Raw genomic sequence first — 26,173 nt, 5'->3', positions numbered from 1 at the left:
AGTGTGCCTGCTGGTGGGAGAAATTTTCCAGTTCCTACAAATAAGGCCCAAATTACAGGACCTTTTCTCTCCTCTTTCCTCCTATTGATCATTATCAGCCTCATAAAGTCAACCATGGGCATGACTTTGGAGAGATGGAAGTATGGTGAAGAGGGAACACTCAGCCAGGGGTGTGCAGTCCCAGGTTCTCTCTGTGCTTTGTAGTCTGGGACAATAGTTTGACGTTGTGCTCTTTAGTATTCCCGTTTATTAAATGATGAGTTGGATGACGTTGCCTTTGACACTTCCAGGCCTATATTCTCTGATTCCCATCTACGTTGTCTCTCTCCCACAATTAACTTTATAATTAAAAGTGCCTCTGATACGTTATTTTGAGTTTTCTAGAGAGAGAAAAAAAAAGTGCAAGGCAGAGTAAGAAATAAATTGGCAATAAATATTAACAAATTATTTCTAGTTTGAATAAGTGTGTATTTATTTTTATTTTTATTTTTTATTTATTTACTTTTGAGATGGAGTTTTACTCTTGTCACCCAGGTTGGAGTGTGGTGGTGCTATCTCAGCTCACTGCAACCTTCACCTCCCGGGTTCAAGCAGTTCTCCTGCCTCAGCCTTCTGAGTAGCCGGGATTACAGGTGTGCGACACCACATCCAGCTAATATTTGTAATTTTAGTAAAGACAGGGTTTCACCATGTTGGCCAGGCTGGTCTCGAACTCCTGAAATCAGCTGATTCACCCACCATGGCCTCCCAAAGTGCTGGGGTTACAGGCATGAGCCACTGCACCCAGCCTGAATACTTGTTTAGTGTACAAAATTAGAAAGCAAGTAAATGAATGTGAAAATAAAACCTCTCATTATCCCATCAATCAGAGATGTCCACTATAAAGATTTTGATTAAGTTTTCTTCCAGTGACGTGTGTGTGTGTGTGTGTGTGTATTTTATTTATAAAAATATTTTTCATTGAGGTTTCAAAAGATTTTTTAGGACTTACTGTCACTATATACCTTTGGCTTTATGTCAATTGCAGAAGATCTAATTCCTATAATAAATCCATTATTCCATGTTACTTGTGGTGGTTCTGCCTTCCTGATTCAACACTGATTGGTACGAAGAGTTGTTGAAACTGCTAAGACTTGTCACATGTGGATTTTGGTATTGACTTCTCCACTTGGCAGTTTTCAAGAAAGGATTTTGAAGCACTGAATGGTGTGTTCCAAAACAGCTGCAGGGTTTAAAAGAATCAGCCATTTCCGATTACATTTAACATTATTGAACATATACTATACACGTCAGACCTGTGCTAAGTGATTTATTAGTACATGTATTATATTACTTAATCCTAACTCCCTGGGGGCAAGTATATCATTCCCAGTTACCGATAAAGAAACTGGGATTCATGGATGGGCCAAAGTTGCACAGCTAATATTAGTGGCAAAGTCATGATTCAAACCTGGACATTTTGCTTGTGAAGTCCACACTCTGGATTCAAAATTAAGTCATTGACTAACGTACCAGGCTGGAGAGGCCCAATCTATGAGGGGATGGCAGGGTATTGGTTAGTTGCGCGCACTGTGGGAGTGCATGAGCTTGTGAAATGAGTCCTGGTGAGGAAGGTAGCAGGTGTGCTGGAATAAGCACTAGACGTGGAGTCAAACAGACATGGGGCTTTCCCATCACTTTCTTGTCTCAGCATCAATGCTTTCATCTGTAATAGAGAGATAATAGTATCAGTCTTACAGATGCAGATTGTGATGAAGATAGAGAATAACACGTAAAAGCCCCTGGCATGTTTCCAGGCATATAGTAAATGCTAATAGGGTTTAATTGATTCTGAATCTGAGCAGAAAATTTTAAGTTGAGACCTGGTTCTTAATCTTGAATGGAGCACTCTTGATATGCAACTTTGAATAAGATCTAGGGCCTTTCTAGGCCCAAGTTCCTCATCTTCCTAGGAGGTGGTTAAACTAGATGATGACTACAAGCCTGTCTAGGATTCTAGCCCTTTAGCTGGTATTAAGAGGAAGGAATGTGGCAGATGGTGTCCTCCCCTCTCACCTCAGTCTGAAACAAGGCCAGATTCTCAGAGTACAGTGTGTTTCTCCCTTGGCCCCTCTGCCCTGTGGATATTCTTGACTAGATCCAAGCCCTTGGAATTTTCTGAAAGGTTTGAGGTCTGATGAAAATCACAACCATTTCTTAGAAGGAAGGGGTGAGGCCTGTGTCTTTGACTGCCAGGATGCGGTTGCTTTTATTAGCTCTTCTAGGAAAGGAAGGTCACAGCTTTATGGAATTCCCTATGAAGAAAGAAAATAACTCCTTTGACTTGCTCCAAAGAATACAGTTGGGAAATCACAAATACAGATGATTTCTTGGGTCCCTTATACTCTATTATTTTGTGAGTCAGCTATAAGTGAACACATGAACTGAATGTAACTGAAGAGCTAATAGACACTAAGTACTGTGCAGCACGGAGACGGGGCACGATTCTCCCTCTGAAGATACCTCTCTTGAATCTGCCTCCTTAAAGGAAATACAAACCAATCGTTGAAGAGGAGGTGCAAATTTCGGTTAGATTCTCCAGAAAGAATGGTCAAGATTTTCTCCTATCTCCCTGGACACTTCTCATTCTCCTGGGCTAGTGCCTTCTCCTCTCCCAAACCTCTGAACCAAGAGTGCCCCATTGAACTTCTTCTTGTTCTGTGCTCACTTCCTTGGAGATTTTATTCCTTGTCACAGGTTTAATAAAATCTTAGACCCTGACAACTCCTAAATTTCTACCTCCAGCTTAGATTTCTCTTCAAAACTAATTTCAGAAATCCAGCTGCCGGCCAAGTTCTCTCCCTTTGAATGTCTATTATCCTTCTCTAACTGAACATAACCCAAATGGGAGTCCCTGATATGCCCCCAACTCCTTCAAACTGGCTGTACCTAAAGCCTTTCCTATGTTAGTAAATAACAAGCCCATTTGTCACACTTGCTCAGGCCCAAGTACTTGGAGTCTGTTTGAGTCCTGTTTCTCCTTAACCACTTCAAATCTGTCAGAACTTCTATTGTCTCTGGCTTGAAAATACGTACAGGAATCCAAACATTTCTCACTACCTCCCAGTCCAAGCCACCATCATCTCCCTCCAGGATATGGCATTTCCTCCTAAATGTCCTCTATACTTCCACCTTGCCCTTCTCAAAGAGCACTCAGAGGGATTCTGTGGAAGCAAAATTTAAATGCTGTCTAAACCGTCAGTGGCTTTTCATCTCACCCAAATTGATGTGGCTTCCAAAGCCATACGAGGTGTCTTCCTTTTCTCTCCATCTTCATCCCCCACTGCTCTTCCCTCCCTCACTGCCTCCACCACGTCAGCCTTTCCAAACACTCCAGGCATCGTCTGGCCCAGGCCTAGGCAATTACACTTCCCTCTGCCTGATGTTCTTACCTCGATATCTAAATGGTTCTCACCTTCACCTCTTCTCAGCCTTCAGTCAAATGTCTGATGCTCAGTGAAGCCTTTCCCAGCCATCTTATTTCTGATTGCATTTGTCCCTTCATATACATCCTATCCCACTTCCTTGCTTTTTTTTTCTTACTTTCAGCATTTATTACTGTCAAAAAATATCACACAGGCCAGGCATGGTAGCTCATCCTATAGTCCCAACACTTTGATCTCCTATGTTGCCCAGGCTGGTCTCACGCTTGAGCTCAGGAGTTCCAGACCAACCAACGTAAGAGACTCAATCTTTACAAAAAAAAATAAAACAAAAGATTGGCTGGGCTTGGTGGCTCATGCCTATAATCCCAGCACTTTGGGAGGCCAAGGAGGGCAGATTATGAGGTCAAGAGATCAAGACCATCCTGGGCAACATGGTGAAACCTCGTCTCTACTAAAAATAGAAAAATTAGCTGAGCGTGGTGGTTGGCACCTGTAGTCCTGCTACTCGGGAGGCTAAGGCAGGAGAATTGCTTGAGCCCGGGTGGTGGAGGTTGCCGTTAGCCAAGATCGCACCATTGTACTCCAGCCTGGCAACAGAGCAAGACTCCATCTCAAATAATAATAATTTTTTTAAGTCAAGAAAATTATCAGGGCATGGTGGAACACACCTGTAGTCCTGGCTACTTGGGAGGCTGAGGTGGGAGGATCACTTGAGCCTGGGAGGGCGAGACTGCAGTGAGCAGTGATTGTGCTACTGTACTCCATTCTGGGTGACAGAGTGAGACCCTATTCTCAGAAACAAAACAACAGAAAACCATACATATTTACTGTTGAGTTTATTGATTATTTCCTTCTGCTAGAACAAAACTTCACAAGGGCAGTGGAGCACAGTGGAGGGCATTCAGTAAATGTTAACTGAAGAATTGGGTGGGATGGTTGGCCAACAGCTTCATGGAGCAGGCTGGGTTTGAGCTATGTTACTGGCCACAGAGAGGGTCTGAGCAAACAAATAGGATGAGAAAGTGCTTGGGAGAGAGGGACACTGAGGAAAGTCTTGGGTGGGAGCCCAGGGGGGCTGGATAGGTCTGGACTAACTGGCCTGTTCTCCATCAGCCTTCACCCTTCTGGTTTTATTTCTTCCAGAATACCTAGTGTCTCTTAGCATGTGGTAACAATTCTGTGGCGGCTTGGTACAATAGAAAGCTCGTGGATGAAATTCAGAGTCATAGACCTGAATCTAGAAGCATAACCCAGACAAGCCACTTAATCTCTCTAACCCTATCCTCGTCCACCTGTCAAAGAAGGATGACAATGCTGGCTCTTGTTTCTCTTGGGGCTGTAGTGAAGACCAAATGAGGTAACAAATGGAAAAACGCTTCACACCATGAAAGATGGATGATTGGGCCGGGCACGGTGGCTCACGCCTGTAATCCCAGCACTTTGGGAGGCCAAGGCGGGTGGATCACAAGGTCAAGAGATTGAGACCATCCAGGTCAACATGGTGAAACCCCGTCTCTACTAAAAATACAAAAAATTAGCTGGGCATGGTGGCATGTGCCTGTAATCCCAGCTACTCAGGAGGCTGAGGCAGGAGAATTGCCTGAGCCCAGGAGGCGGAGGTTGCGGTGAGCCGAGATGGCGCCATTGTACTCCAGCCTGGGTAACAGGAGCGAAACTCCGTCTCAAAAAAAAAAAAAAAAAAAAAGAAAGATGGATGATTATAGTGGGGATTAGTAAAATGCATCTGTGTATGGCTGAAATAATTACTCAGAGTCATGTACAGATTTTTCACCACAGTGGTAAGGGAAGGGCAAGAGGATTCCAATTGGTGACTAGCTCAGAAATCCTCCATCATTCAGCTTTCAGATATGGGAGCTACATGGGAGGAGAAATTGGAAGATGTACCCACCTGAGGACGTGCCAGTGTGCAAATGAGGAGCTATTAATTCCTTTGCATCAGGTTCTGGTGATTAATTCTTCTCCTTTCACCCTTATAAAAAATTTATGAATTAAATATTACTATCCGATTCTTTAGAGGTGGGAAAACCAATGGTCAGACTGGTTAAGTAACTTGCCTATGGTCACACAACTATTTGGTGTCAGAGTCAGAAGAAACCATCTTGTCTCAAGAGCCTGTGTTCTTCCAGTAGGCCACCTTTTCAGACACCTTGGCGCAAATAATTAAGCAGCAGCAGGACTACCCCAGTTGCTGAATTTGGGCAAGTGAATAATACGTTAAGTCTAACATTGGGGGACCCAGGCAGATAACAGACTGAGCTATTAAACACAATTCCCAGAGTGAAAAGAAAGGCCAGTGTGCATCTAGACTCGTGAACCCTAACCCTTGTCTACCACTGCAATTCCCAGAGTGAAAAGAAAGGCCAGTGTGCATCTAGACTCGTGAACCCTAACCCTTGTCTACCACTGCAATTCCCAGAGTGAAAAGAAAGGCCAGTGTGCATCTAGACTCGTGAACCCTAACCCTTGTCTACCACTGCAATTCCCAGAGTGAAAAGAAAGGCCAGTGTGCATCTAGACTCGTGAACCCTAACCCTTGTCTACCACTGCAATTCCCAGAGTGAAAAGAAAGGCCAGTGTCCATCTAGACTCGTGAACCCTAACCCTTGTCTACCACTGTTCTATGAATGCAGCAGTACCTGGTAACGATTTAGAAGAAACCAAGATTTTGAGTGAAAGTTTTAGTAAGAGTGTAAGAATAATATAGATGGAACAGTGACCACTGGCCTTTCTAAGCATCAGAATTTAAAAAAAAAAAAAAAGCAGTGGTATAAAGGTCAGGTGTGGTGGCTCATGCCTATAATCCCAGAACTTCAGGAGGCCAAGGTGGGTGAATCATCTGAGATCAGCAGTTTGAGACCAGCCTAACTAATATGGTGAAACCCCATCTCTATTAAAAATACAAAAATTAGCCAGACATGGTGGCAGGCACCTGTAATCTCAGCTACTTGGGAGGCTGAGGTAGGAGAATCACTTGAACTCAGGAAGCAGAGCTTGTAGTGAGCTGAGATCACACCATTGCACTCCAGCAGCCTGCGTGACAGACTCTGTCTCAGAAAAAAAAAAAAAAGGCAGTGGTATAAGAAATGATATGATTATTTTGAATGATTAGCAAACTCAGCCTAGATTTTAACTCATAACACTTTTGCAGCAAGTTACCTGCTGCCTGTCACATAATGACTTAATAAATATTCACTGAATATATGAATATATGCATCTCTCTCTCTATATATATATAGATAGATAGATATATGTGTGTGTGTGTGTCTGTGTGTGTGTGTGCGTGTGTGTGTGTGTAGCATGTATGGTGATGGCATTGTTTTAATAATTATGTCTGTAAGTTCATTTGTATAGAAGATGAATGTACAAATGGATGGATACTGGGACCAGATGTCAGAGAAATGTCTCCCAAAATAACCTGTAATCATGTATAGGATGCTGACAGAATGCTTACTTTGAAAATGTATGTACCAGAAAATTTTTACAGAGTACCTACTGGGTGCTGATGAAAGGAAATACAAGGCATATCTCTTTGTATTTGCCTCAGATAGCCACAAAAGGCATATATACAATTTTAATAAATCATTTGTATAGTTTAGAGCTGCTTGGATTTGGAAGCAAAGGAGGACCATTTTCCGTTTGGTGTGACTCACCAATCACAGAGTGTGAGGGGTGAAGGAGGCCAGGGTCATTTGGTGCATTTACCATTTTAGATTTCAAATTGAACTGCATAAAGGAAAGTTACACAGTGATTCATAAGCAGATGTTAAAAAAATAGAAATAAAAAACTCCCTCTCTAGCTGCCACTGTTTTCTGTAAGTGCTACGGAAACCCTAAGAAATAGGTGTTTGCAAAGATGTGGAAAATTTGGTAGGATGGTATAAAGTCAGGAGCATGGGCTTTGGATTTAGTTCAACCTGGGTATGAACCTCCTTCATCTGCATATCGGCTCTTCATCTCAGGGAGTCTATTTGCATTTTGAACCTCTGGCCCCTGACTTATGAAATGAAGATACCTACCCCTCGTGTCTCCTGTCAGGATGAAATGAGATTACATTGGAAGGGGCTCAGCAGAGTGAGTACCTGCTCACATGGTTTCTCAGTATTTCATTCCTCCTCACACCCACACATACTCCCTTTATCTCTAATGCCCTGGGTACCCTTGGGCCAGGGTATCCAGACTGCTTCCTCCCTTCCTCATCTGCCACATTTAGGTTGGACCAGATGGTATCTAAGATAGCATTAAATGAGTCTAACTGTCTAGTCCTATTTTTTACCAGAAAGCTGGGATAGCTGGACAGTATATAAAACAGCCTACTTTGTACACATTTATATTTACAAGCCATTTACTACGTTTTACCGCATTTAATCCTTAAAAATACCTGCCAGGCAGTGGTGCTTTCACCTTTTACAAATGAGCAAACCAAGGCAAGCGTCATAGAGAAGATAATCTCACACCTCCTCCGGCTGGCAACTGGCATGCAGGGAAGACTTTTAAAGACTCAACAGCCGCGTTCAAAAGTGAGGCCCTTAATGATACTCTTGGCTTTGAAAATCAAATGTAAACTTCCCAGTTTCACTCTGTCCCTTCTCCTTCCTTTTACACTAAGAGCTTTAGTCATCTTATCTTTCTTTTCTGTTGTCTCTTTTAAATGTTGCCATTCTGGGCTGAGGTCACGACTCTCTCTCCTAAGAGCCCTAATCAAATTCGGAAGACAACAGGATTGAACACAGAGTCTTCCATACCCGGTTCCCAGACCGAACATGCACAAACAAAGCTAATGGTTGGGAATTCAACCCTCGCCGCCTGAGGCTGTGGGGCTGGCTGTGAAGTTTCACCCAGCTCCTACCCGATTGTCTTTCTTTAGCACTTGATTTGCCTGCTGCTGGATCCATGATAGAGCTACTCTTTCAAGACACTGATTCATGTTCTCCCTTGGGGGGCCTAGACTTGTGCCCTACACAATGAGTGCCCACTGAGCTGGAGATGGTATTGCTGGCAGTGCAGTCCAGAGTTGCATCAAGTGTTTTAGAAATTGCACAAAACTATCGGCCAGTCTGATTTGTAGCCTTTCCCACAGAGATTCACGAAGCCTACTTTCAGAATCTAATTCCTAATAATGCAATCAGTTTTTGGAAACTGAAGCCGAGTCTCATATTTGAATGTTGACTTTCACCATGCAGGAAAGGTTGGCCACATGCAGGAGTGACTGGAAGATTTTTGGCAAGTATATTAATTGGGATTTTCCATTCGTAGAGAAGCCGCATGTGCTAAGGCACGGGCAATACTCCATTCTCAGGGTTCCCAGGGACAAAGAGTGGGCCAAACCTGAAACTAAAAACTAATATGCCTCAGAAGGAATCACTAGCATTCTTAAAATAAATTTAAAAATGTCAAGTAGAGGCAAATTGAACTGTTTCCCCCTTTGAAATGCAATAACACCTTACTCATCAGGGCTATCGTGGGGATGGAATTAGAAGAAACAGGAAAAGTCTAGCACTGAGCTTTGCTCAGAGCATTGAGCAAATGTATTAGCTGTTGGGACTCTTGTTTGAAGTAAAAGGACCAGGTTTTGAACCTCATTCTGCTGTTCACTAGCCCCAGTGCCTTCCCCATTCTGGGTCCTAGTTCTCTTATCTTCTAATTAGAGTAATAATTGCCACATATTTCACAGAGTCATGATGAGAAACAAATTGAAGAATGGCTAGAAAGTTCTTTGCAAACTACATAGCTCAAACAAACAAACAAAAAGCATTATTAGGTGTATGTCTAATCTCTGTGCCATGGCTTCAGCCCTTCTTTTTGTATGAAAAGCCCTCTCTCGCCATACTTCCTCTCTTTAACCTACCTGTTAAGTTCTATCCTTTATTCACAGGGAAGTAAAACATTAATAGCTAAGATCAAAGGCTTCAGATTGCTAGGGTTCAAATCCCAGCACTGCTTTTTATTAACTGCTTGACTTTGGGCAAGCTACCTCACCCTTCTGTGCTTCAGTTTCCAGTCTGTAAAATGCAAATAAAACAATACCCATTTTATAAGCTTGTTGTAAGGATTAAATAAATTAATAAGTGTAAAGTACTTAGAACACTATATTCTACATACTATATAAAATGCTAGCCATAATTATTTCAGGGCTATGCTTACTGTTTTGATGTCTATTATTTCAAGAATATGTTTATCAGTTTGCTTTATTTTATTATTATGTTCAAACCCCACCCCTCCAAGAAACTTTCTTCTATCTCTGAAGCAAACATGTTCTCACATTCAAGCAAAGTTTATTGACTGTAGCTTAGTGATAGCTCTGGTCATTCTTGTGTGTTTGTTTGTATCTCTCTCCTCCACCAGCTTTGGGGCCCTAAGTGACAGAGCCTTACTCTTTTACCTCTGTACACTGGCCAGTGTACATTAAATATTTGTTGAATTGGATGGAAGCTATGCAAATGTATACACATGAATAAACCTAAATATATTCTATAATAGCTAATAATACCCTCTACATAATAACTACGCATTCAAGACTGAACAAAATTACAGCCCTTTGCACTCTCCCTAACACACAGTGTGTGCTAACTAAATGTATTTACTTGAAAATATGGGAGGACAGATAAAGGTGCATAAAGTCCAATAAAAGTTGCAATCTATTGGGTCCTTTTCTTACAAACATGTACGAGATGGGTAAGTTGCTTATCTCAGGCACCAGGCAAGGATTAAGATACCAACGAGAAGAAAAAAATAGCTACTGGTCTCCAGGCACTCACATTCAAAGGAGAGACAGTGCAATTACTAAACAGTCAAAAGAGGACATAGGTGCTAAGCTGAGTGCGATAAAACGGCACAGGGATGTATATTCATCGGCTCAGTCATTTCTCTAAGATCTGGACCTCCTCAACATCAAATTGCCCAGGCATGTTCATTGCCCAGGGATGATTGTACCTTCTTTTTCAGTAAGCAAGGAAGCAAGGAAAAAGATTCCAAGTTGACTAAAGGCAGAGAGGAACGAGTCAGTGATAAGAATGTGGTAGCTCACAATATAGCAGGTGAGAATATAAAATGAGGCGGTGAGGCCATAAGCCACGTCTCTAGAACCGTATCTCATAGAAAGTGTTTATCAGTCTCAACCATTTTGATGTCAAGTGTGGAGAAAATATTGTGAAACAACAAAAACTATCTTTGCCCAGGAGAAGGGAGACCTAGTTTACTATCAACCCCATTTCCATCAGTGACTTTTCTCCTTAAATTCCCAATTTCACTATCAGTCGAGGAATGAGTCTGAACTTGAGTATTTCTAAGGAGCATCCCACTTTCACTGCTTTTTGGTTCTATTTGACACCTGGTCTGCTGTGAAAGCCAACTCTTTCTTCTAGCTTCAAATACTACCTCTAGCTTGATGAATTGCAAATGCATCTCTCAAAGCCAGACATCTCTTTTGAATCTAGATCTTGAATATCCACTTGCCTACTTTGACGTCTACCTCAGAGATACCTCAGACATATCTTGTTCAAAATAGAGTTTTCAACAATTTCTCCACCTCCAGAAGATTTTCATTTTGCAGTGTTTTCTTTTTTAACTCAGTAAGTGGAAACCCATTCACCCAGCTGCTCAATCCAGAAACCTGGGTTTCGTTCTTGACACCTCTCTTTCTTTTACCACACACTCTGGCTCAATCTGATTCACTGTTAAATTTTGCCAATTCTAATTTCAAAGCATCTCTCAAATATTTCTACACCTCACCACCTATACTTCCAAGGTGTGTAGGCCAGGGTACCTTCCTCTTTCATTAAGACTCCTACAATAGTCATTTAGAAAATCGCCTCTTGTCTATTTCTAATTCATCTTCTACACAATAGCTGGGATCGTTTTCTAAAATGTAAAACAGAACACGTCAATCAAGTCACCATCCTGCATAAAAACCTTAAATGACTTCTTGATGCACTTAAACTATAAATTCCTGACCATGGTCTATGAAGACCTAAATGATCTGATTCTCCCTGCAACTTCATCTTCCACCATGCTGCCTCTTTCAGGTCTCTGAACATGTCAGTTTTACCCACGTTAGTGTTTTCTGGTCTCTGTTTCCTCTGCCTGGCACACTTTCCCCTCACTCTTGGCCTGACTAAATCATCTTCCCTTTTCAAATCCCAGATTAAAGTTTACTAGAGAGTTTACATGTAGGTAAGTTATCTTCTTCCCCTGTATTTTTTTTTTTTTAGATGAAATCTTGCTTGATCACCCAGGCTGGAGTGGTGTGATCCCAGCTCACTGCAACCTCTGCCTCCTGGGTTTAAACAATTCTCCTGCCTCAGCCTCCCGAGTAGCTGGGATTACAGGAATAAACCACCATGCCTGGCTAATTTTTATATTTTTAGTAGAGGCAGGGTTTCACTATGTTGGCCAGGCTGGTCTTGAATTCCTGACCTCAGGTAGTCCACCCACCTCGGCCTCCCAAAGTGCTGGGATTATAGGCGTGAGCCATGGCGCCCGGCCCTCCCCCTGTCTTACAGCACCATATTTCCTGTATCTCAGTTGTCATGCTTATCATGACATTATAATAAAATACTCACCTGTGGATTTACTTGTGTAATGCTTGTCTACTCAACTAGACTCTGAGCTCCTCTAGGAATGGGTCTGCAGTATTCTTTGCATCTGCAAAGTTCTAGCTCAGTGCTAGTGTAGAGTAGGTGCTCAATTCATAATCGGCTGTTAAGTTTAAAACCTTTGTGCCAGCATATTAGTAAGACCTAATGATACGGATACATGTTTATTCCATGCTGGAAAAGTGCTACCAACTGGGAGATAATGAGGAAATATACTTGACTATGCCCCGTTTCTCTAACTTTCTCAGTTCCTAACTTCTAGGATCTTGCGGCACTCCTCCAATCTCTTATTGAACCTTCCCGGTTTTCAGGGTTGAGTAGGGAAGTTTGGTATGATATTCCCTGTGCTTTGGTACCCCAAGGTGCGTTTAGCTTTGTGAAGGAATGTGGCATCCACAGGTATGTTTGGGTGAGAGTTGGGAACAGAATGGGTGGAAATAGGAAAAAAAGAAAAAAGAAAAGAAAGAAACTATATGAGAGAGGCGGCTGGCCTTGCTCAGCATGAGTGTTGCCCAGGATTTCTGATTTTTTCCCAGGTCACCCACTTTGGAAATTTTATGTTTATTTATAAATACCTTTTTCATTAATTTATTTTAATATTTAAGATAGCAGTTTTTATGCCATATGCATCAGCATTCTTGCCCTTCCACCTCTAGAAATCCAAAAATAAATAAGCTGTTAAGCATGGACTTGGTGCTGGCAAAGCTGGCAAAACTGGCAAGTATGAGCACACAGCTCCTGATTCCAGGAGTTTTCCTGCGCTACCTGCCATGCTGGTGGTCTCTTTGGAAGCTGTTGTGTACCTATTCCTGTTGAATCTACTGGCCTTCTTATTCCATTTAGTTACCTACTGTCATAATCTACAGAAAGTAGGACGTGGCTTTTTGAGTAGTTTTTCTCTCTTTATTAATTTTTTTTAAACACTAGCAAATGTCTGTCACCTCATCTGCTTGGCGGTTGCCTGATTCAGTTACTGCAATGAAAAGGCCTTACCACTTCTCTCCAGTCCCTGTACTCATCAGTTTTGGTTTGTTCCCATTGTTTGTAGACAGGGTTTCATTCTGTCATTCAGGCTGAAGTGCAGTGGGATGATCATAGCTCACGGCAACAAGAGATCCTCCAATCTCGGCCTCCTGAGTCACCAACAGTGGCACATGCCTATATTTCCTTTCATTCCTATCAAAACTCACTTGCTCCTAGTTCCTTCTTATATTCACCTTGACATTCATAGGATGCACTCTGCATGTGTTGCAGAGGTTGGAAGGAGAGATTTAGGAATTCTCTTAGCAGGACACGGCTTTTCCTGTCATTTAGGTCTTCGATAAGAAATTACCTAACTCTGTTTTAATAACTCACTCATCAACTCAATTGCTTAAACAATTTATAAATAACCACCTTATCGATCCTAGAAAACAGCCCTAATAAATTGGGATTTTGCTTATACCTTTTTCTCAGACTGAAGTTAGCTCGAAACAACTGATTTTTCTCCATTTGGGTGCAGGAGAGGGGTTGGGTAGAGCTAAGGTAGAAAGAGGGGGAAGAAAGAGGAAGAAGGTACCAAAAAGGAGGATCTAATACTGGATTTCAGTTCCCGCTACTGGGAAATGGTTCATTTCCAATTCTGCATTTCCATTTCAAGAACAAGAAGACTTTCTGGTGGCTTTAAAATTCTCTTTGGATTGGTATGACTCCTTAGTAGCAATTTATGTCTTCCTATACTTAAAGGGTTAAAAGATTTTGAGGCTGGAAGCAGTGGCTCAGGCCTGTAATTCCAGCACATTGGGAAGTCGAGGTGGGTGGATCACGAGATCAAGAGATCGAGACTATCCTGACCAACATGGTGAAACCCTATCTTTATTAAAAATATAAAAACGAGCTGGCCATGGTGGCATGCACCTGTAGTCCCAGCTACTTGGGAGGGTGAGGAAGGAGAATCACTTGAACACAGGAGGCGGAGGTTGCAGTGAGCCGAGATTGCATGACTGCACTCCAGTCTGGCAATAGAGAGAGATTCTGTCTCAAAAGAAAGGCAGAAAAAAAAAGATTGTGGGAAGTGAAATCATTGTATTTGAGGGTGGTTACAAAGTCAAGCAGGACACTTTAAATACATTGTTCTTCAGATAATAATCTAAGCCTCAGAATCTGTTCCTTAATAACCTGATGGCTTTACTTAACTGCAATAGTTCGCTCATTAGGCCATTCATTCATTCATCAGTCACTCAGAACTGTGCATTATGATTTTCAAAGGATTTTCTCCTCCATTGTGCTTGATTCCTATGAAAATCGTGCAATCTACTCCCTTTACAGAAATTACCATTTTAGAGAACAAGAAACTGAGACCCAAAGGAGTTAGTCAGTTGTGGAGATTTAACTGAAACCTAAATTCTCAGATCCCACATTGAATTCTCTTTCAGTTTTATCACCTTTAATTGAATCATTATTTTCTATATGAGCACCACGTATTGAACACAATTCTAAGAAAATAAAAACCAAGTACCTTGAGGAGCTTATAGCTTAGGAAAGAAAAACAGAGAGCAAGGCTTGGGTGTGGAGAGGAGAAGTGCATGGATCCTTGGAAAATGCTGAGTCTGGTGTAGAAAATTAGGGTAGGAGATGGGACTGGAAAGAAGTGAGAGGACTTGAAATGTTTGATTGATTGATTCATCATCAAATCATCAAGTCTTCTTCATATGCCTTCCCAAATTGAGGCCTTTATTAGCATCATTACTCATATTTTTTCAGTCCCATTGCCTTTTTTTTTTTTAGATGGAGTCTCGCCCTGTCACCAGGCTGGAGTGCAGTGGTGCAATCTCAGCTCACTGCAACCTCCACCTCCCAGGTTGAAGAGATTCTCCTGCCTCAGTCTCCTGAGTAGCTGGGATTAGAGGTGTGCGCCACCACACCCAGCCAATTTTTGTATTTTTAGTAGAGACAGGGTTTTACCAAGTTGACCAGGATGTTCTTGATCTCTTGACCTTGTGATCTGCCCGCCTTGGCCTCCCAAAGTGCTGAGATTACAGGCATGAGCCACCACACCTGGCGTTCTGTCCCATTTTCTATTGAGCACTCTGCTGGCATACTAGTGCCAGTGCCTCCAAAGGGCAAAATTGGTTTGAACAAGTTGATGTTTAGACATTGAAAGCTGCTGGACTTCAACTAATTGTAACATTGCTAAGATTTTGTCTGGTGGCATTATGAATGTGCCATTATGTCACCTTGCCCTTGCCTGGCCACAGAAAATAAAGTGGTTACAACTTCTGGCAGATAGACCCAACCCTGGGGCAGGCTTGGCCGTGGAAACTAGGATGCTGTGGAAATTGGCCTGGGTGCAGAGGTGGCACCTGGAGATATCACCTGCTGTCAATCTATCACCCAAAGGTCTGGAATGCCCAGCGGGCCGAGGTCAACTTGGTCTTAGTTGAGTAGGCATCAGTATCTCCTAAGTGTCAACTCTTACTGGGGGTGGTGCTTGGTTCTGGAGTCCAGACTGTGGACATTAATTGAGGTTGTGCACTTTGGAGCAGCATAATGTTGGTTGACCTGTCTGTTCGCGGTAGAACCTGATGGGTACCAAACACAAGAACCTATCAAAATCAGAGTTGTGGCTCTCCAATGAGAAAGCTGACAGAAGTTAAACAGGAGTAGAGGCCTGCAGTCCAATACAGGGCTCTAGTCTCACCGGGGGGAATGAGCATTCTTGCAGTAAGGCTCTGGCCTGCAGGCTGAGACAACATGGTGATGATGGTGTAGAGAAAGCTGAGGTTCTGTTGTGTCCCAGGCTTTTGCAGATCTTCCTGCTTTAGGTACTGGTTGCCGTTGAATGGTATGTTGAGGTGGCTGCGTTATCCTCCATTCTAAGACAGACTAGATGAACCACTCAAAGTGGCTAAACTTGCACAGGGAAGGACTTAATGCCTCACCCTGATGAGGAAGTGGGGTCAGGGAATAGCCTCTGAGAAGAGGTCATAGAGTTTTACTGGGAGCAAAATCAGGACATCTGGATGCCAATCCTGGCTCAAGGACTATCTTTTGCATAACCTAAAGCAAGCTGCAGAACCTTTCCAAGCCGTTGTTTCCTCGGTAGACTATGTGCCCTGAGGAGTCAGGGGACCGTGTTTTATTCATATTTGTTTCACTAGCATCTAGCACAGTGTCTACCTCACAAGAAACAGTCAGTGAAATGCATGTTGTTTGAAAGAGTGAATGTGAGAGTGAAGAGAATGAGCTGAGCATAAGGAATCCATTGGCAGTTGAAGAGAGGAGGGCCTTATCAGGCCCATGCTTCTTACCCTTGCCCTTAGATTCTTTCCTTTTTCTTTTTTTTCCTTTCCTTTTCTTTTCTTCTTTTCTCTCCTTTTCTTTTCCTTTTTCTCTTTCTTTTTCCTTTCTTTGCTCAGGCTTTTCTTTTACCATAGACTTTGATTCTGAGGTCTACCCCCATGCCCTTCTTTAAGACCTGAGACCCAATGAATGGGTCTTCTTAAACCTCTGTGATTCTCTGATGAAAAAAACATTGAGATAGTTCACTTGAAATTTTTTTCCTCAACACTCACTAACCAAACACTATAAAAATTAAAAAAAATTTACCTATAGCTCCCCCCAAAAGTTCTATCTACAAGGAGAGCTCATGAGTGGCCTTACTTAATACCCAGGAAAAACTCTGACATTTGCAAATGCCATGAAACACCAACAAACAAGATAATCACAGTACGATCAAGGGTGCGAGACCTACAGAGTCTACTGCGTCTCATTATGGTCAATGTGTTCAGAAAGGGTGACATTTTGTTGGCATGGAGATAAATGTCTGCTAGAGTGAAAGGTCTTCTCCAAGAGTGTGTGGATACTTTTCACTTTTGCTGTAGTCTCTAAAGATGTAGGTGGCTTCAACTTTAAGCCAGATATTCACACCTGTGAATAAGGGGATTAATTGTTTGCATTTAAAAGACTTCACTTAGGGCTGTTTATTTCCTGAGTGGTGTTTGTGAGATAGAGAGATAGAGAGATAGATGATAGACAGATATTAAGCATTTTAGAAGATGAAGAAAAGAATAAAGGAGTGAAAAGCATTCATAATCCTACTACTCTAAGACAGCTACTATAAATATTTTTGTCCATTGTGTAATATTATTTACATCCAGCCTATTTTCTATAAAAAATATTTTTTAAATTGTTATGAATACACTGTATACAAATATTATATAGACATACACTATGCATATATATCTATATACATATTCTACTTTTTTCACTTTACATATTACCATATTTTTCAATTCTATTGTTTAAAAATTAGTTGTATTGTAATTTACTTAATTATTATTCACCCAACACTCTTTATTCCAGCCTAGTCATGATAGAACATGTAGGTTGTTCAAATCTTTTGTTGTTAGATACAGTGCTAGGATGCATATACTCATTTTCTTATATGTTGAATTATGCATTAAAGATAGATTCCTAGAAGTGGGTCAAAGGGTCTGACTACATTTATGATTCTTGGTATATGTGACCAAGATATCTCAAAAAGAGTCATACTAATAAACACAGCAGGACCTAGTCTCACTGCATTTCACCAAGAGTTACTTAAACATTGGCTTTCATAGTGAACATAAATGTTAGTTCAAAGATCTTATAACTGCTTGGCAGAGAGGCTGACAAATATTGGAAAACATGAAGGAAAGAGAAACTTAAAACTCAAGGTCAGCATTAGTAGTAAAAGCAATTGATAACTGACAATTGGTTAGAAATTTAAAAAGCATTTTTGAAGTCATAATGTACATTAATACAATAGCAGGCCTCAGTTTACCAAAGTGGATACTGCAACAAAATAAATGATTTGGGGTGAACTGGTGATGGGAATCCACTCTACCTCTGATACACTAAGTGGTCTTGCAAATTGTTTTCCTCTCTGGACCTTTCTCAACTGTAGAACTGGTAAGCTGAAAGATGAAGACAGACACTTTCAGAATTTAAAGTATTAGGTCGTACCCAGATAATGCAGACAAACTCATAGGGTAAGGGGTCTGATAGCTGCTTCCCCTCATAGACACCCAGACTCACAACTCTGATGAGATCTATTGGAGTTATGCAATGAAATAGCAGACACTCTTGGAATCTCTTGGCCTCCCCCCTCCAAACTTCATGAATGAATTGCTAAGTTCCACATGTCCCATATAAACTGATGACAAGATCTTTGAGAGCATTGTTTCCTTAGAGGATATCCACAGAGAAGTTTTGAATATGGGGATCCATGAAGTGGTTTCAGCCATCTACCCCAACAACAGCATTTGGTCTTTGGTGCTTCCCTAGTGTTCTTCTGATGGTTATCCAGATGGTGGCATATAGAAATTGAGTAAATTAGTAAACTAAAAGAATCAATGAGGTGCCCCATTTCTCTGACTCTATTCTAGGAAAATGAGTGAGAAGCAGCAACTCCCAGATTTCAGGAGAGGTCTAGGTCACTTTCTGGAGGTTTCTGGTATTGAATATATCCTCCAAGTAATAGTCATTATTATTATTATTATTATTATTTTGAAATGGAGTCTTTCTCTGTCACACAGGCTGGAGTACAATGGCATGGTTTTGGCTCACTGCAACCTCTGCTTCCCGGGTTCAAGCGATTCTTCCACCTCAGCCTCCCAAGTAGCTAGGACTACAGGTGCATGCCACCACACTTGGCTATATATATATATATATATATATATATATATATATATACATTTGTATTTTTAGTAGAGACAGGGTTTTATCATGTTGGCCAGGCTGGTCTCGAACTCCTGATCTCGAGTGATCTGCCCATCTCAGCTTCCCAAAGTGCTGGGATTACAGGTGTGAGCCACCATGCCCAGCCTTGGACTCATTAATATTTATTTTATACTTTGGGTTATAATGCAAAATACTATTCTATTTTGTTGCTCAAATTATTTCAGCTTTGGTCACTGGGAGATCTTCAAGTGGCTCCTGTGTCTTTTTGAAATGTCCCTCACCAATGTAGTTTTGTTTTTGAATAATTCCTTACTTTAAGATGCTAAAAGCTCTTCCATTCTCCTTTGTGTATTTCCTGACTCAGTTTTAGACTTAACCATTTCTCTAAGGAGTCCTGGTTCCAGCTGCTGGGAAATGGCATTAAAACTGAGACCAGCCTGACCAACATGGCTAAACTCCATCTCTACTAAAAATACAAAAATTAGCTGGGCATGGTGGCGCACACCTGTAATCCAGCTACTCAGGAGGCTGAGGCAGGAGAATCACTTGAACCCAGGAGGCGGAGGTTACAGTGGATCGAGATCACGCCACTGCACTCCAGCCTGGGTGACAGAGCGAGACTCTGTCTCAAAAACACAAACACGAACAAAACAAAACTCAGATCTGAGCACCAGGTGTGCTTGTTGCTTGTTATTGCTTCTAGGACAAATATATTTTAAATCTTACATTTTTAACACAAGCATACACAAAACTACAATACAATTGCACTATTCATAAAACAATTATAAATGTATTAACAACATTCAATCGTGGTATCATAGGAACCTGTGGTCCTACACTGGGATTCACACACAAAACTTGCATATGACAGTCATCTTCTAATTCAATCCTATTAGAATTACAAGACAGATGTTTAGCCTCAGTGGAGACAGTACCAAAAGTCTAATTATAGTTATTTATGTATTTATTTTGAGACAGGGTCTCATTCTGTGGCCCAGGCAGGTGTCATCATAGCTCACTGCAGCCTTGAACTGCTGGGTTCAAGTAATCCTCCTGCCTCAGCCTCCCAAGTGGCTAGCACTACAAGTGTGTGCCATCATGCCTGGCTAATTCTTTTTTCCATTCTTTGTTTTTTTTTTTTTTGAGACAGGGTCTCGTATGTTGCCCAAGCTGGTCTTGAGTCCCTGGTCTCAAGTGATTCTCCCACTTCATTCTCACAAAGTGCTAGGATTACAGTTTTGAGTCATTGCATCTGGCCCAAAAGTTCAAATTTGAGGCCTTGGAATGTGTGGCCACAGTAAATGGCTCTTTTGCAAGGCTGGCCACCCCATAACCTCCTTCCGTAATAAGCCGTAAGAAAAGCACAATGGATTTAGAGCTAGGGCATGAAAGTTCTGAATCCAGTTGTGTTAATGTTATAGCATATACAGCAAGTGGATTCTGTCTGGACCTCAATTTCCAATGATATAAAATCAGGATCATTGGATTGGTAATGGCTAAGGGCCTCCCAGTTCTAGCGCATTGTAACTTTCTCCTAACACTGGGGGAATGCGATTGGTTCCACTAGTCTTTGTATACAGACCCAATATTCCAGAAAGTCTAAACCAGTGGAGAAATGGGTGGTGGGGAGTCATTTTATTATTTTCTGAGGATGCCAAGGCCTGTTAAAAGCCTTAGATTGTCTAGAAAATCAGGCCTGAGAAATTTTAGACCTTTCTTTTTAAAGAATGAAGATCAAAAAAGTCCAAGAAATATTTATGGAAAGTATCTCTTTCATTGCTTTCAAGTTCTGTTAGATCAAGACTTCTCTTTTCTTCTCTTTTTTTTTTTTTCCTTTAGTAAGGGAAAGCTCCTCATTTGTTATTTCCTCTGACTTCAAATAATTACCTTTAATACAGTGATGGCTGAGCCACCTCTACATTTCTTACCAGGAATCTCTATCTAGGTTTTTTGTTTTCCTCTTCCTTCCTTCTCTCCTCCTTCCCTCCCTTCCTTCCCTCGAACATTATGATGTATTTTTTACATCCACATACTACCCAGTGTACAAATGTCATCTCCTTCCCATCATCGACAGGGACAGTTTCTAAAAAACACACAGAAGAAGAAGAAAAGAAATATAGGGCAGAAGAGACACTTGGGAATGGTCACATTTGATTTTGAATGCTGGAGATCAAAGGTGCAAGGTCTTAGAAGCTGCCTCCTCCACTTCTTAACGTTTAAAACCTTCAGTTGGCTTTTGAACCCACTCAGCATAATCCCAGACTTTGGTCCACAACTGGTTAAAAATTGATAGACATGAGGATCCTGGGACTGCCTTCTTTATTTAGAAGTTTATTTGTTAACTCCTTCCCTAGCCCCAGGTACACATATGCACTCAGCCTCTTTCCACTCCTCTTGCACAGTTCTGTAAATGCATATTGAAATGTAAAGGTATAGCATTTAGCACAGACAGGCATCCTGTAAATCACAGTGGTTATTCCTTCACACAGCTGAGGAAACGGAGTCCTCACAAGTGGCTTTGCTCAATGTCCCATAAAGAGTTTCAGGCAGAGCTTTAATTAGAAACCAAGGGTTTTCTTTCTGTTTTTTCTTTTTCTTTTTTTTTTTGCAACAAATACAGTATTTTGCATTTTCCCCTTCTCCCTACACTGTGCCCCCGTGGAGTTACATTTGTGTGTGTGTGTCTCTTTATGTACATAAGTTACACAGACACTGATATGTAGGAAGCGTGCACCAAAGTGTCTGTCGTCTGACCTCAGGTAACAGTATAATGACTCAAATTTCAGGCAGCTGAAAGGTTCCTGCGGGTGGAGGGTGAAATAAACAAGAAAAGCCACTGTGGAGATGTGAATGGAAAAGTACCGAGCCCTCCCTCCCTCCGTACATTCTTCCGCTCTCCAGCTCTCCCTGCCATGGAGCTGGCTTCAGATAGGCTTCTGCATGGTCAGGTGTACAAGAGGGCGGTCTGCAGAAGAAAGGGGAAAAAAAAATGCAGGCACAACACGCAAATCAAGTTTTTCCACTTCTAGTCTTAGGTAGTAGAGACAGCTAAGTACAGCCACCAGCAGCCCGGCAGCGGCAGCAGCGGGTGGACCAGCCATCTAGAGTTTACACACATTCAAGTGCTTTCCTTCCCTCATCCCTCTCAGAGTCCAGCTGCTGCTTTCCTTCATGCTAAGGTTTCATAGGAAGTGAAAACCCTGCTATTCAAACCAGCGACTGAATGCAATAAACAAATGATTACACACCCCCTAACCCCCATCACTTCTCTATTTTAAGCTCCTAATATTTATTTCCATTTTAAATGAGTGAGAAAAGTGTGGAAAATTAGTGTTTGGGGTAAAGTCTGAGCCAGGCTGAAAAGGTTTCTAAAGGGGGGAAAAATCTCAGAAAAACAGTAGGCAGCGTATGGATGAAAATTAAGCATTGCTATTTCCTTTTCAGAAGGTGGTGGCTGGAAATTATACATTATTTTAATGTCTCAAAACTTTCTGTTCATCTTGCCATGTTAAAAACGCCTTTCTTTCTTTAAGGATACTATAAGGAGCTTGTTTACAACAGTTCTAAATGAAGGATTTGAAATAAAATGAAATGGTAAAATTTAACAAGGCAGATAGATAATACCTCCCCAGTCTATCCAAAGTAGCCGCGAACTGCAATGTAGCTGGCAGGCATACATAAACCCAAATGACCATCGAAACTCATCATGACTTGGAGTTGGCGCGGAGTTTTACCGTTTACAAAGAGACCATAGCAGCCTTGCTTTCCTCAGTTCTACAAGGAAACAAGATACCCACCTACAGACTCAAGTTGTCAGGTTACCCCGATCCTCTAAAACGACAGAGGGCCAGCAAATCATGCAGACCCATTTTCAGTTGTGTTCCTGCGGTCACACAGGTTCCTATCGAAGGCCCAGCCTGTAATCCTGAAAGAAGAAAGCCTAGGAAAGATGACTAATTTGAAAAATGCTTTCCAGTTTTAAAATCTATAGTCCTGTGCTGTGATAGCTTAAAGACCTACCAAGGTGCCAGAGGTTCCTTACAGGTGAAACCAATTCCTCTTGTGAGCCCCTCAGAAAGAGGATAGAACGGTGTTTATTCTAAGGATAGGTTCTTTTTCAGCTATGACTGAATTGCGGGGAAGGTTTTGCAAGGGGGAATTGAATGTGAAATCTGTTCTTTTTCTTAAATAGATGGAAAGGACCAGGTTACTTATTTTGTAATAAAGCTTATATTTACCCAGCAGCAATGATCAGGGACCTATGCCCAGTCCACGAGGCAAAGAGTTTGGCCTGATCCTCTATTCTCAGTATTAACAGCCAGTACCTATTAAATCATGGGACTAGTGCCCCCAAGTCTGCAGGAATTATTCGTAAGACCCCAGACATGGAATCACTCTTTAGAGCTTCTTACGGATGATTTAAAAGAATCAGAATACATTCAAGTCAGCCCTTTCTTTAATCCTGTAACACAGCACTGCAGGAGTGAGGGAGGCCCACATAGTGATGCCAACTGGATGCTGAGGAGAGGTCAAGAATGGAAGAAGAAATGACATTCTGGAAGAAATTCAACTGGTACAATGTTTGACAAAGTGACTTTCCTAGGAATTGAAAAAAGATTGAGAGGTGGGTGCAGTTTTCTTCACTGTTCATTCAGTTGAAAGTAAAAGAGACTCATCAAAAAATAAGTGTGTATCTTTAGAAAATTTTCAATCATCATTTTCTTTCTCTTTCTAACTGGTCTTCAGTTCCGGTCAATTTCTTTCAATGTAAACACATTGATTTGGCAAAAGGCAGTAGAAAAATGTGGCACTCTGGCACTTGGTCCCAGAAATAATTCCCTGGAAGATTTGAGGTCCCTGGTGATGAGGATAATTATCTATAAACCAGGCCTGGTGGGTTCTCCCTCTAGGGGCTCGGGTGCAGAGAATTAGAGAGGGCTGAGGTATGAGAAGGGTGAATTCCTTCCCAGCCCCCACTCTGGCTGGTTCTACTGCCTTAAGGAGCAGACTTCCCTTTGCTCTGCAGCGCCCCCATGGGGCTAAGAGTGGAGTGGCAAGGGAAGCACAGGAGTGACAAGCTGTGTGTGTGGTTGTGGGGGACAGTGGATGAGACTGAATGGCAGTTTTGACCAAAAAAAGTGACCAAAAATCATAAAAGTAATCTTTTGAAGGACCAATAATAGGGCAGAGCCATGCAATTCACATTCCGAACCATAGAGATACATCTGAGAAATCCTAAAGTGCTAATTGCTCATAAAAGAAGAAATTATCACATATATAAACACACAAAGAAAATCCCTTCTGCAAAATTAGGGTGTCATTTTGCATCCAGTGGGATTCATTTTAAACTCTTTGAAAATGAGGAGGAAGGGGACTCAAATGAAAAGCAGATAGTCTGCCTTCTGGCAGAATAAATCTGAACTTGACAATATCATGTGCCTTTGGGGGTAAAGCGTACATTTCAACAACAGTGACAGGATTAGGCCTATGTATATTTTTCAAAAACCCTTCACAAGACAGGCTTTTCTGCAGAGGCTGCAGTAATCCATCTGTCAATAAGTATTAAAATATTCAGATTTCACAGAGACAGACACTTAATGCATATTTCCTAAGCTCCAGCCCTTGTGGAAAATAATCAACCTCTTTGCACTTTCCTGAGGTCTAAAACCTACAATACTGCCTTTTTAAAAACGTGTGTATGTAGGGGAGGTGGGGGTGCATCACCAACAGTATTTTAAGTGACAGATGAAACTTCTTACGGGACTGTCAGTGGAAGAGATCCCAGATATCCCAGCAAACAGCAATCTTTCACAGTTCTGATCACTCCTCCATTATAAACCCAAATTTGGGGTTGAAACAGGTAGATTATTTTAGGACATATCTTTATTAGAAGTTAACATGTGATGAGATTTTGTGGAACCTTTAAGAATCCATCCGTAATTTAATAAGTCGCTTGAAGGACTCTCATAGCCAAGGCTCAGAACAGCCTGACCTTTGAAAGCTGCTTCTGGTCCAAACATTTTGGGTTTATTCTTGAGGAATCTGAAATATTATTTTCCCCTCACACCCTTCTTTTAAGAGACAGGCATAAAAGAAACAAGAGTCTCCCTTATTCAGGGATGAGTAGGAGGGGAAAAAACCCCAACCAACATTTAAATAAGGAAACTAGCAGCTCTGAACAAACAAACTAGGACCCACAATGAAATGATTCTGCACTGCAATTGCCTTTAAAAAGAAAGTAATAAGAAAAAGAGAAGGAAACATTTTCCCCTTCTTCTCTTCCCCCCCAACTCTGCTTCAAAGCTAAGATCACCGTGCTGCGTGTAGTGCGTTGTAGTTCTAGCAGTCTGTTCTAAATACAGGCAGTATCTGTATTTAGAGGCCTTTAGAATTCCCTCCGGCTGATCTCTTAAACACAGACTGAAGAGATTTTTTACAACGACCTTGAAACGAGCCCCGAAAATAAAGCAAGACCTTAAGAGAAAACAAAACACAAACAGGTATTTGGCTCACAGAATTTTGTAGAACACACACACACACACACACACACACGCACACACACGTTTCTTGCAACAAGAAATTTCCCAAGAGTCAACAATAACAGAAAGATTAAACCCACCACTTGCTGTCCTGGAAAGAAACAAACCAAACCAAAACAAATCCTTTGAACATTTCTCTCAAGTACAGGAGAGACATACTTCAGCAAAAGTCCAAGGGGGGAAAAAATTTGCACCAAAGTGGGGGGGTCAAAAATAGAAGTGGGGGCTGGGATTGTTACATATGGCCAAAAATTTAAGCTTCTTTCAATAGTATTAGTACCGAAATAATACATCTTCTTTAAAACGCTTGAGAGATTAGATAGGGAAAGAAAAGGCACGCACAAAAAAATCCAACCGATGCCGATCCTATGATTTACGTAACACCACAAACTTGCAAAAGGCAAAAAATCAGAAGCAAAAAATCCATAAACCATCAAAACACAGCAACCAAAAATCCCAAGCCACCACACCAGAAAGAAAAAACCCCAGAACAACAGCAAAAACCCCTGTCCTAAATAAAAATAAAGCAAATGAACCCACCGAAAACTGCTTGGCAAATATTTTTCTCGTGGTGCTTAATATTCTAGCTGGAAAGAGCTGTGGTGTTTATTGTTTTGTTTTTTTTTTTTCCCTCTTACTCGCCTCTCCAACCCTACTATATATAAGATACTTTTTCCAGTGGTTCAAATCTCTCGCTCCCTGTTGTGCATTTAGCTCAAGGAGCTGAGTTTATGGGTAAGAGAGGAGGAATTAGCCCCAGACCCCGGGAAAGCAAAGCGCACTCCCCCTCTTATGTCACCGAATAGCAAATTAGTTCTCAGAATTCCAGAGGCCGAGCTTTGCTACAGCGAAGGCGCCGACGTCACAGAGGAGGAGCCCACGTGACGGTGGCGGA

At 41.6% G+C, this 26,173-nt stretch overlaps 1 long non-coding RNA gene across 1 annotated transcript; it reads right to left on the bottom strand.

Moving 5' to 3' along the window:
* Window positions 1–606: 606 nt before the first annotated feature.
* Window positions 607–26,097, bottom strand: LOC118147823 (uncharacterized). The gene is made up of 4 exons (XR_004734427.3): window positions 25,819–26,097; window positions 6,376–6,490; window positions 5,335–5,415; window positions 607–1,705 (listed from the first exon to the last, which is right to left on the bottom strand). It is a non-coding gene; the product is annotated as an uncharacterized LOC118147823 (long non-coding RNA).
* Between the last annotated feature and the right edge of the window lie 76 nt (window positions 26,098–26,173).

Source organism: Callithrix jacchus, chromosome 15 (genome assembly GCF_049354715.1).
Source record: "Callithrix jacchus isolate 240 chromosome 15, calJac240_pri, whole genome shotgun sequence".
NCBI classification, from domain to species: domain Eukaryota; kingdom Metazoa; phylum Chordata; class Mammalia; order Primates; family Cebidae; genus Callithrix; species Callithrix jacchus.
The sequence above is the reverse complement of the archived record's forward strand: the minus strand, read 5'-3'. Positions and strand labels throughout refer to the sequence as shown.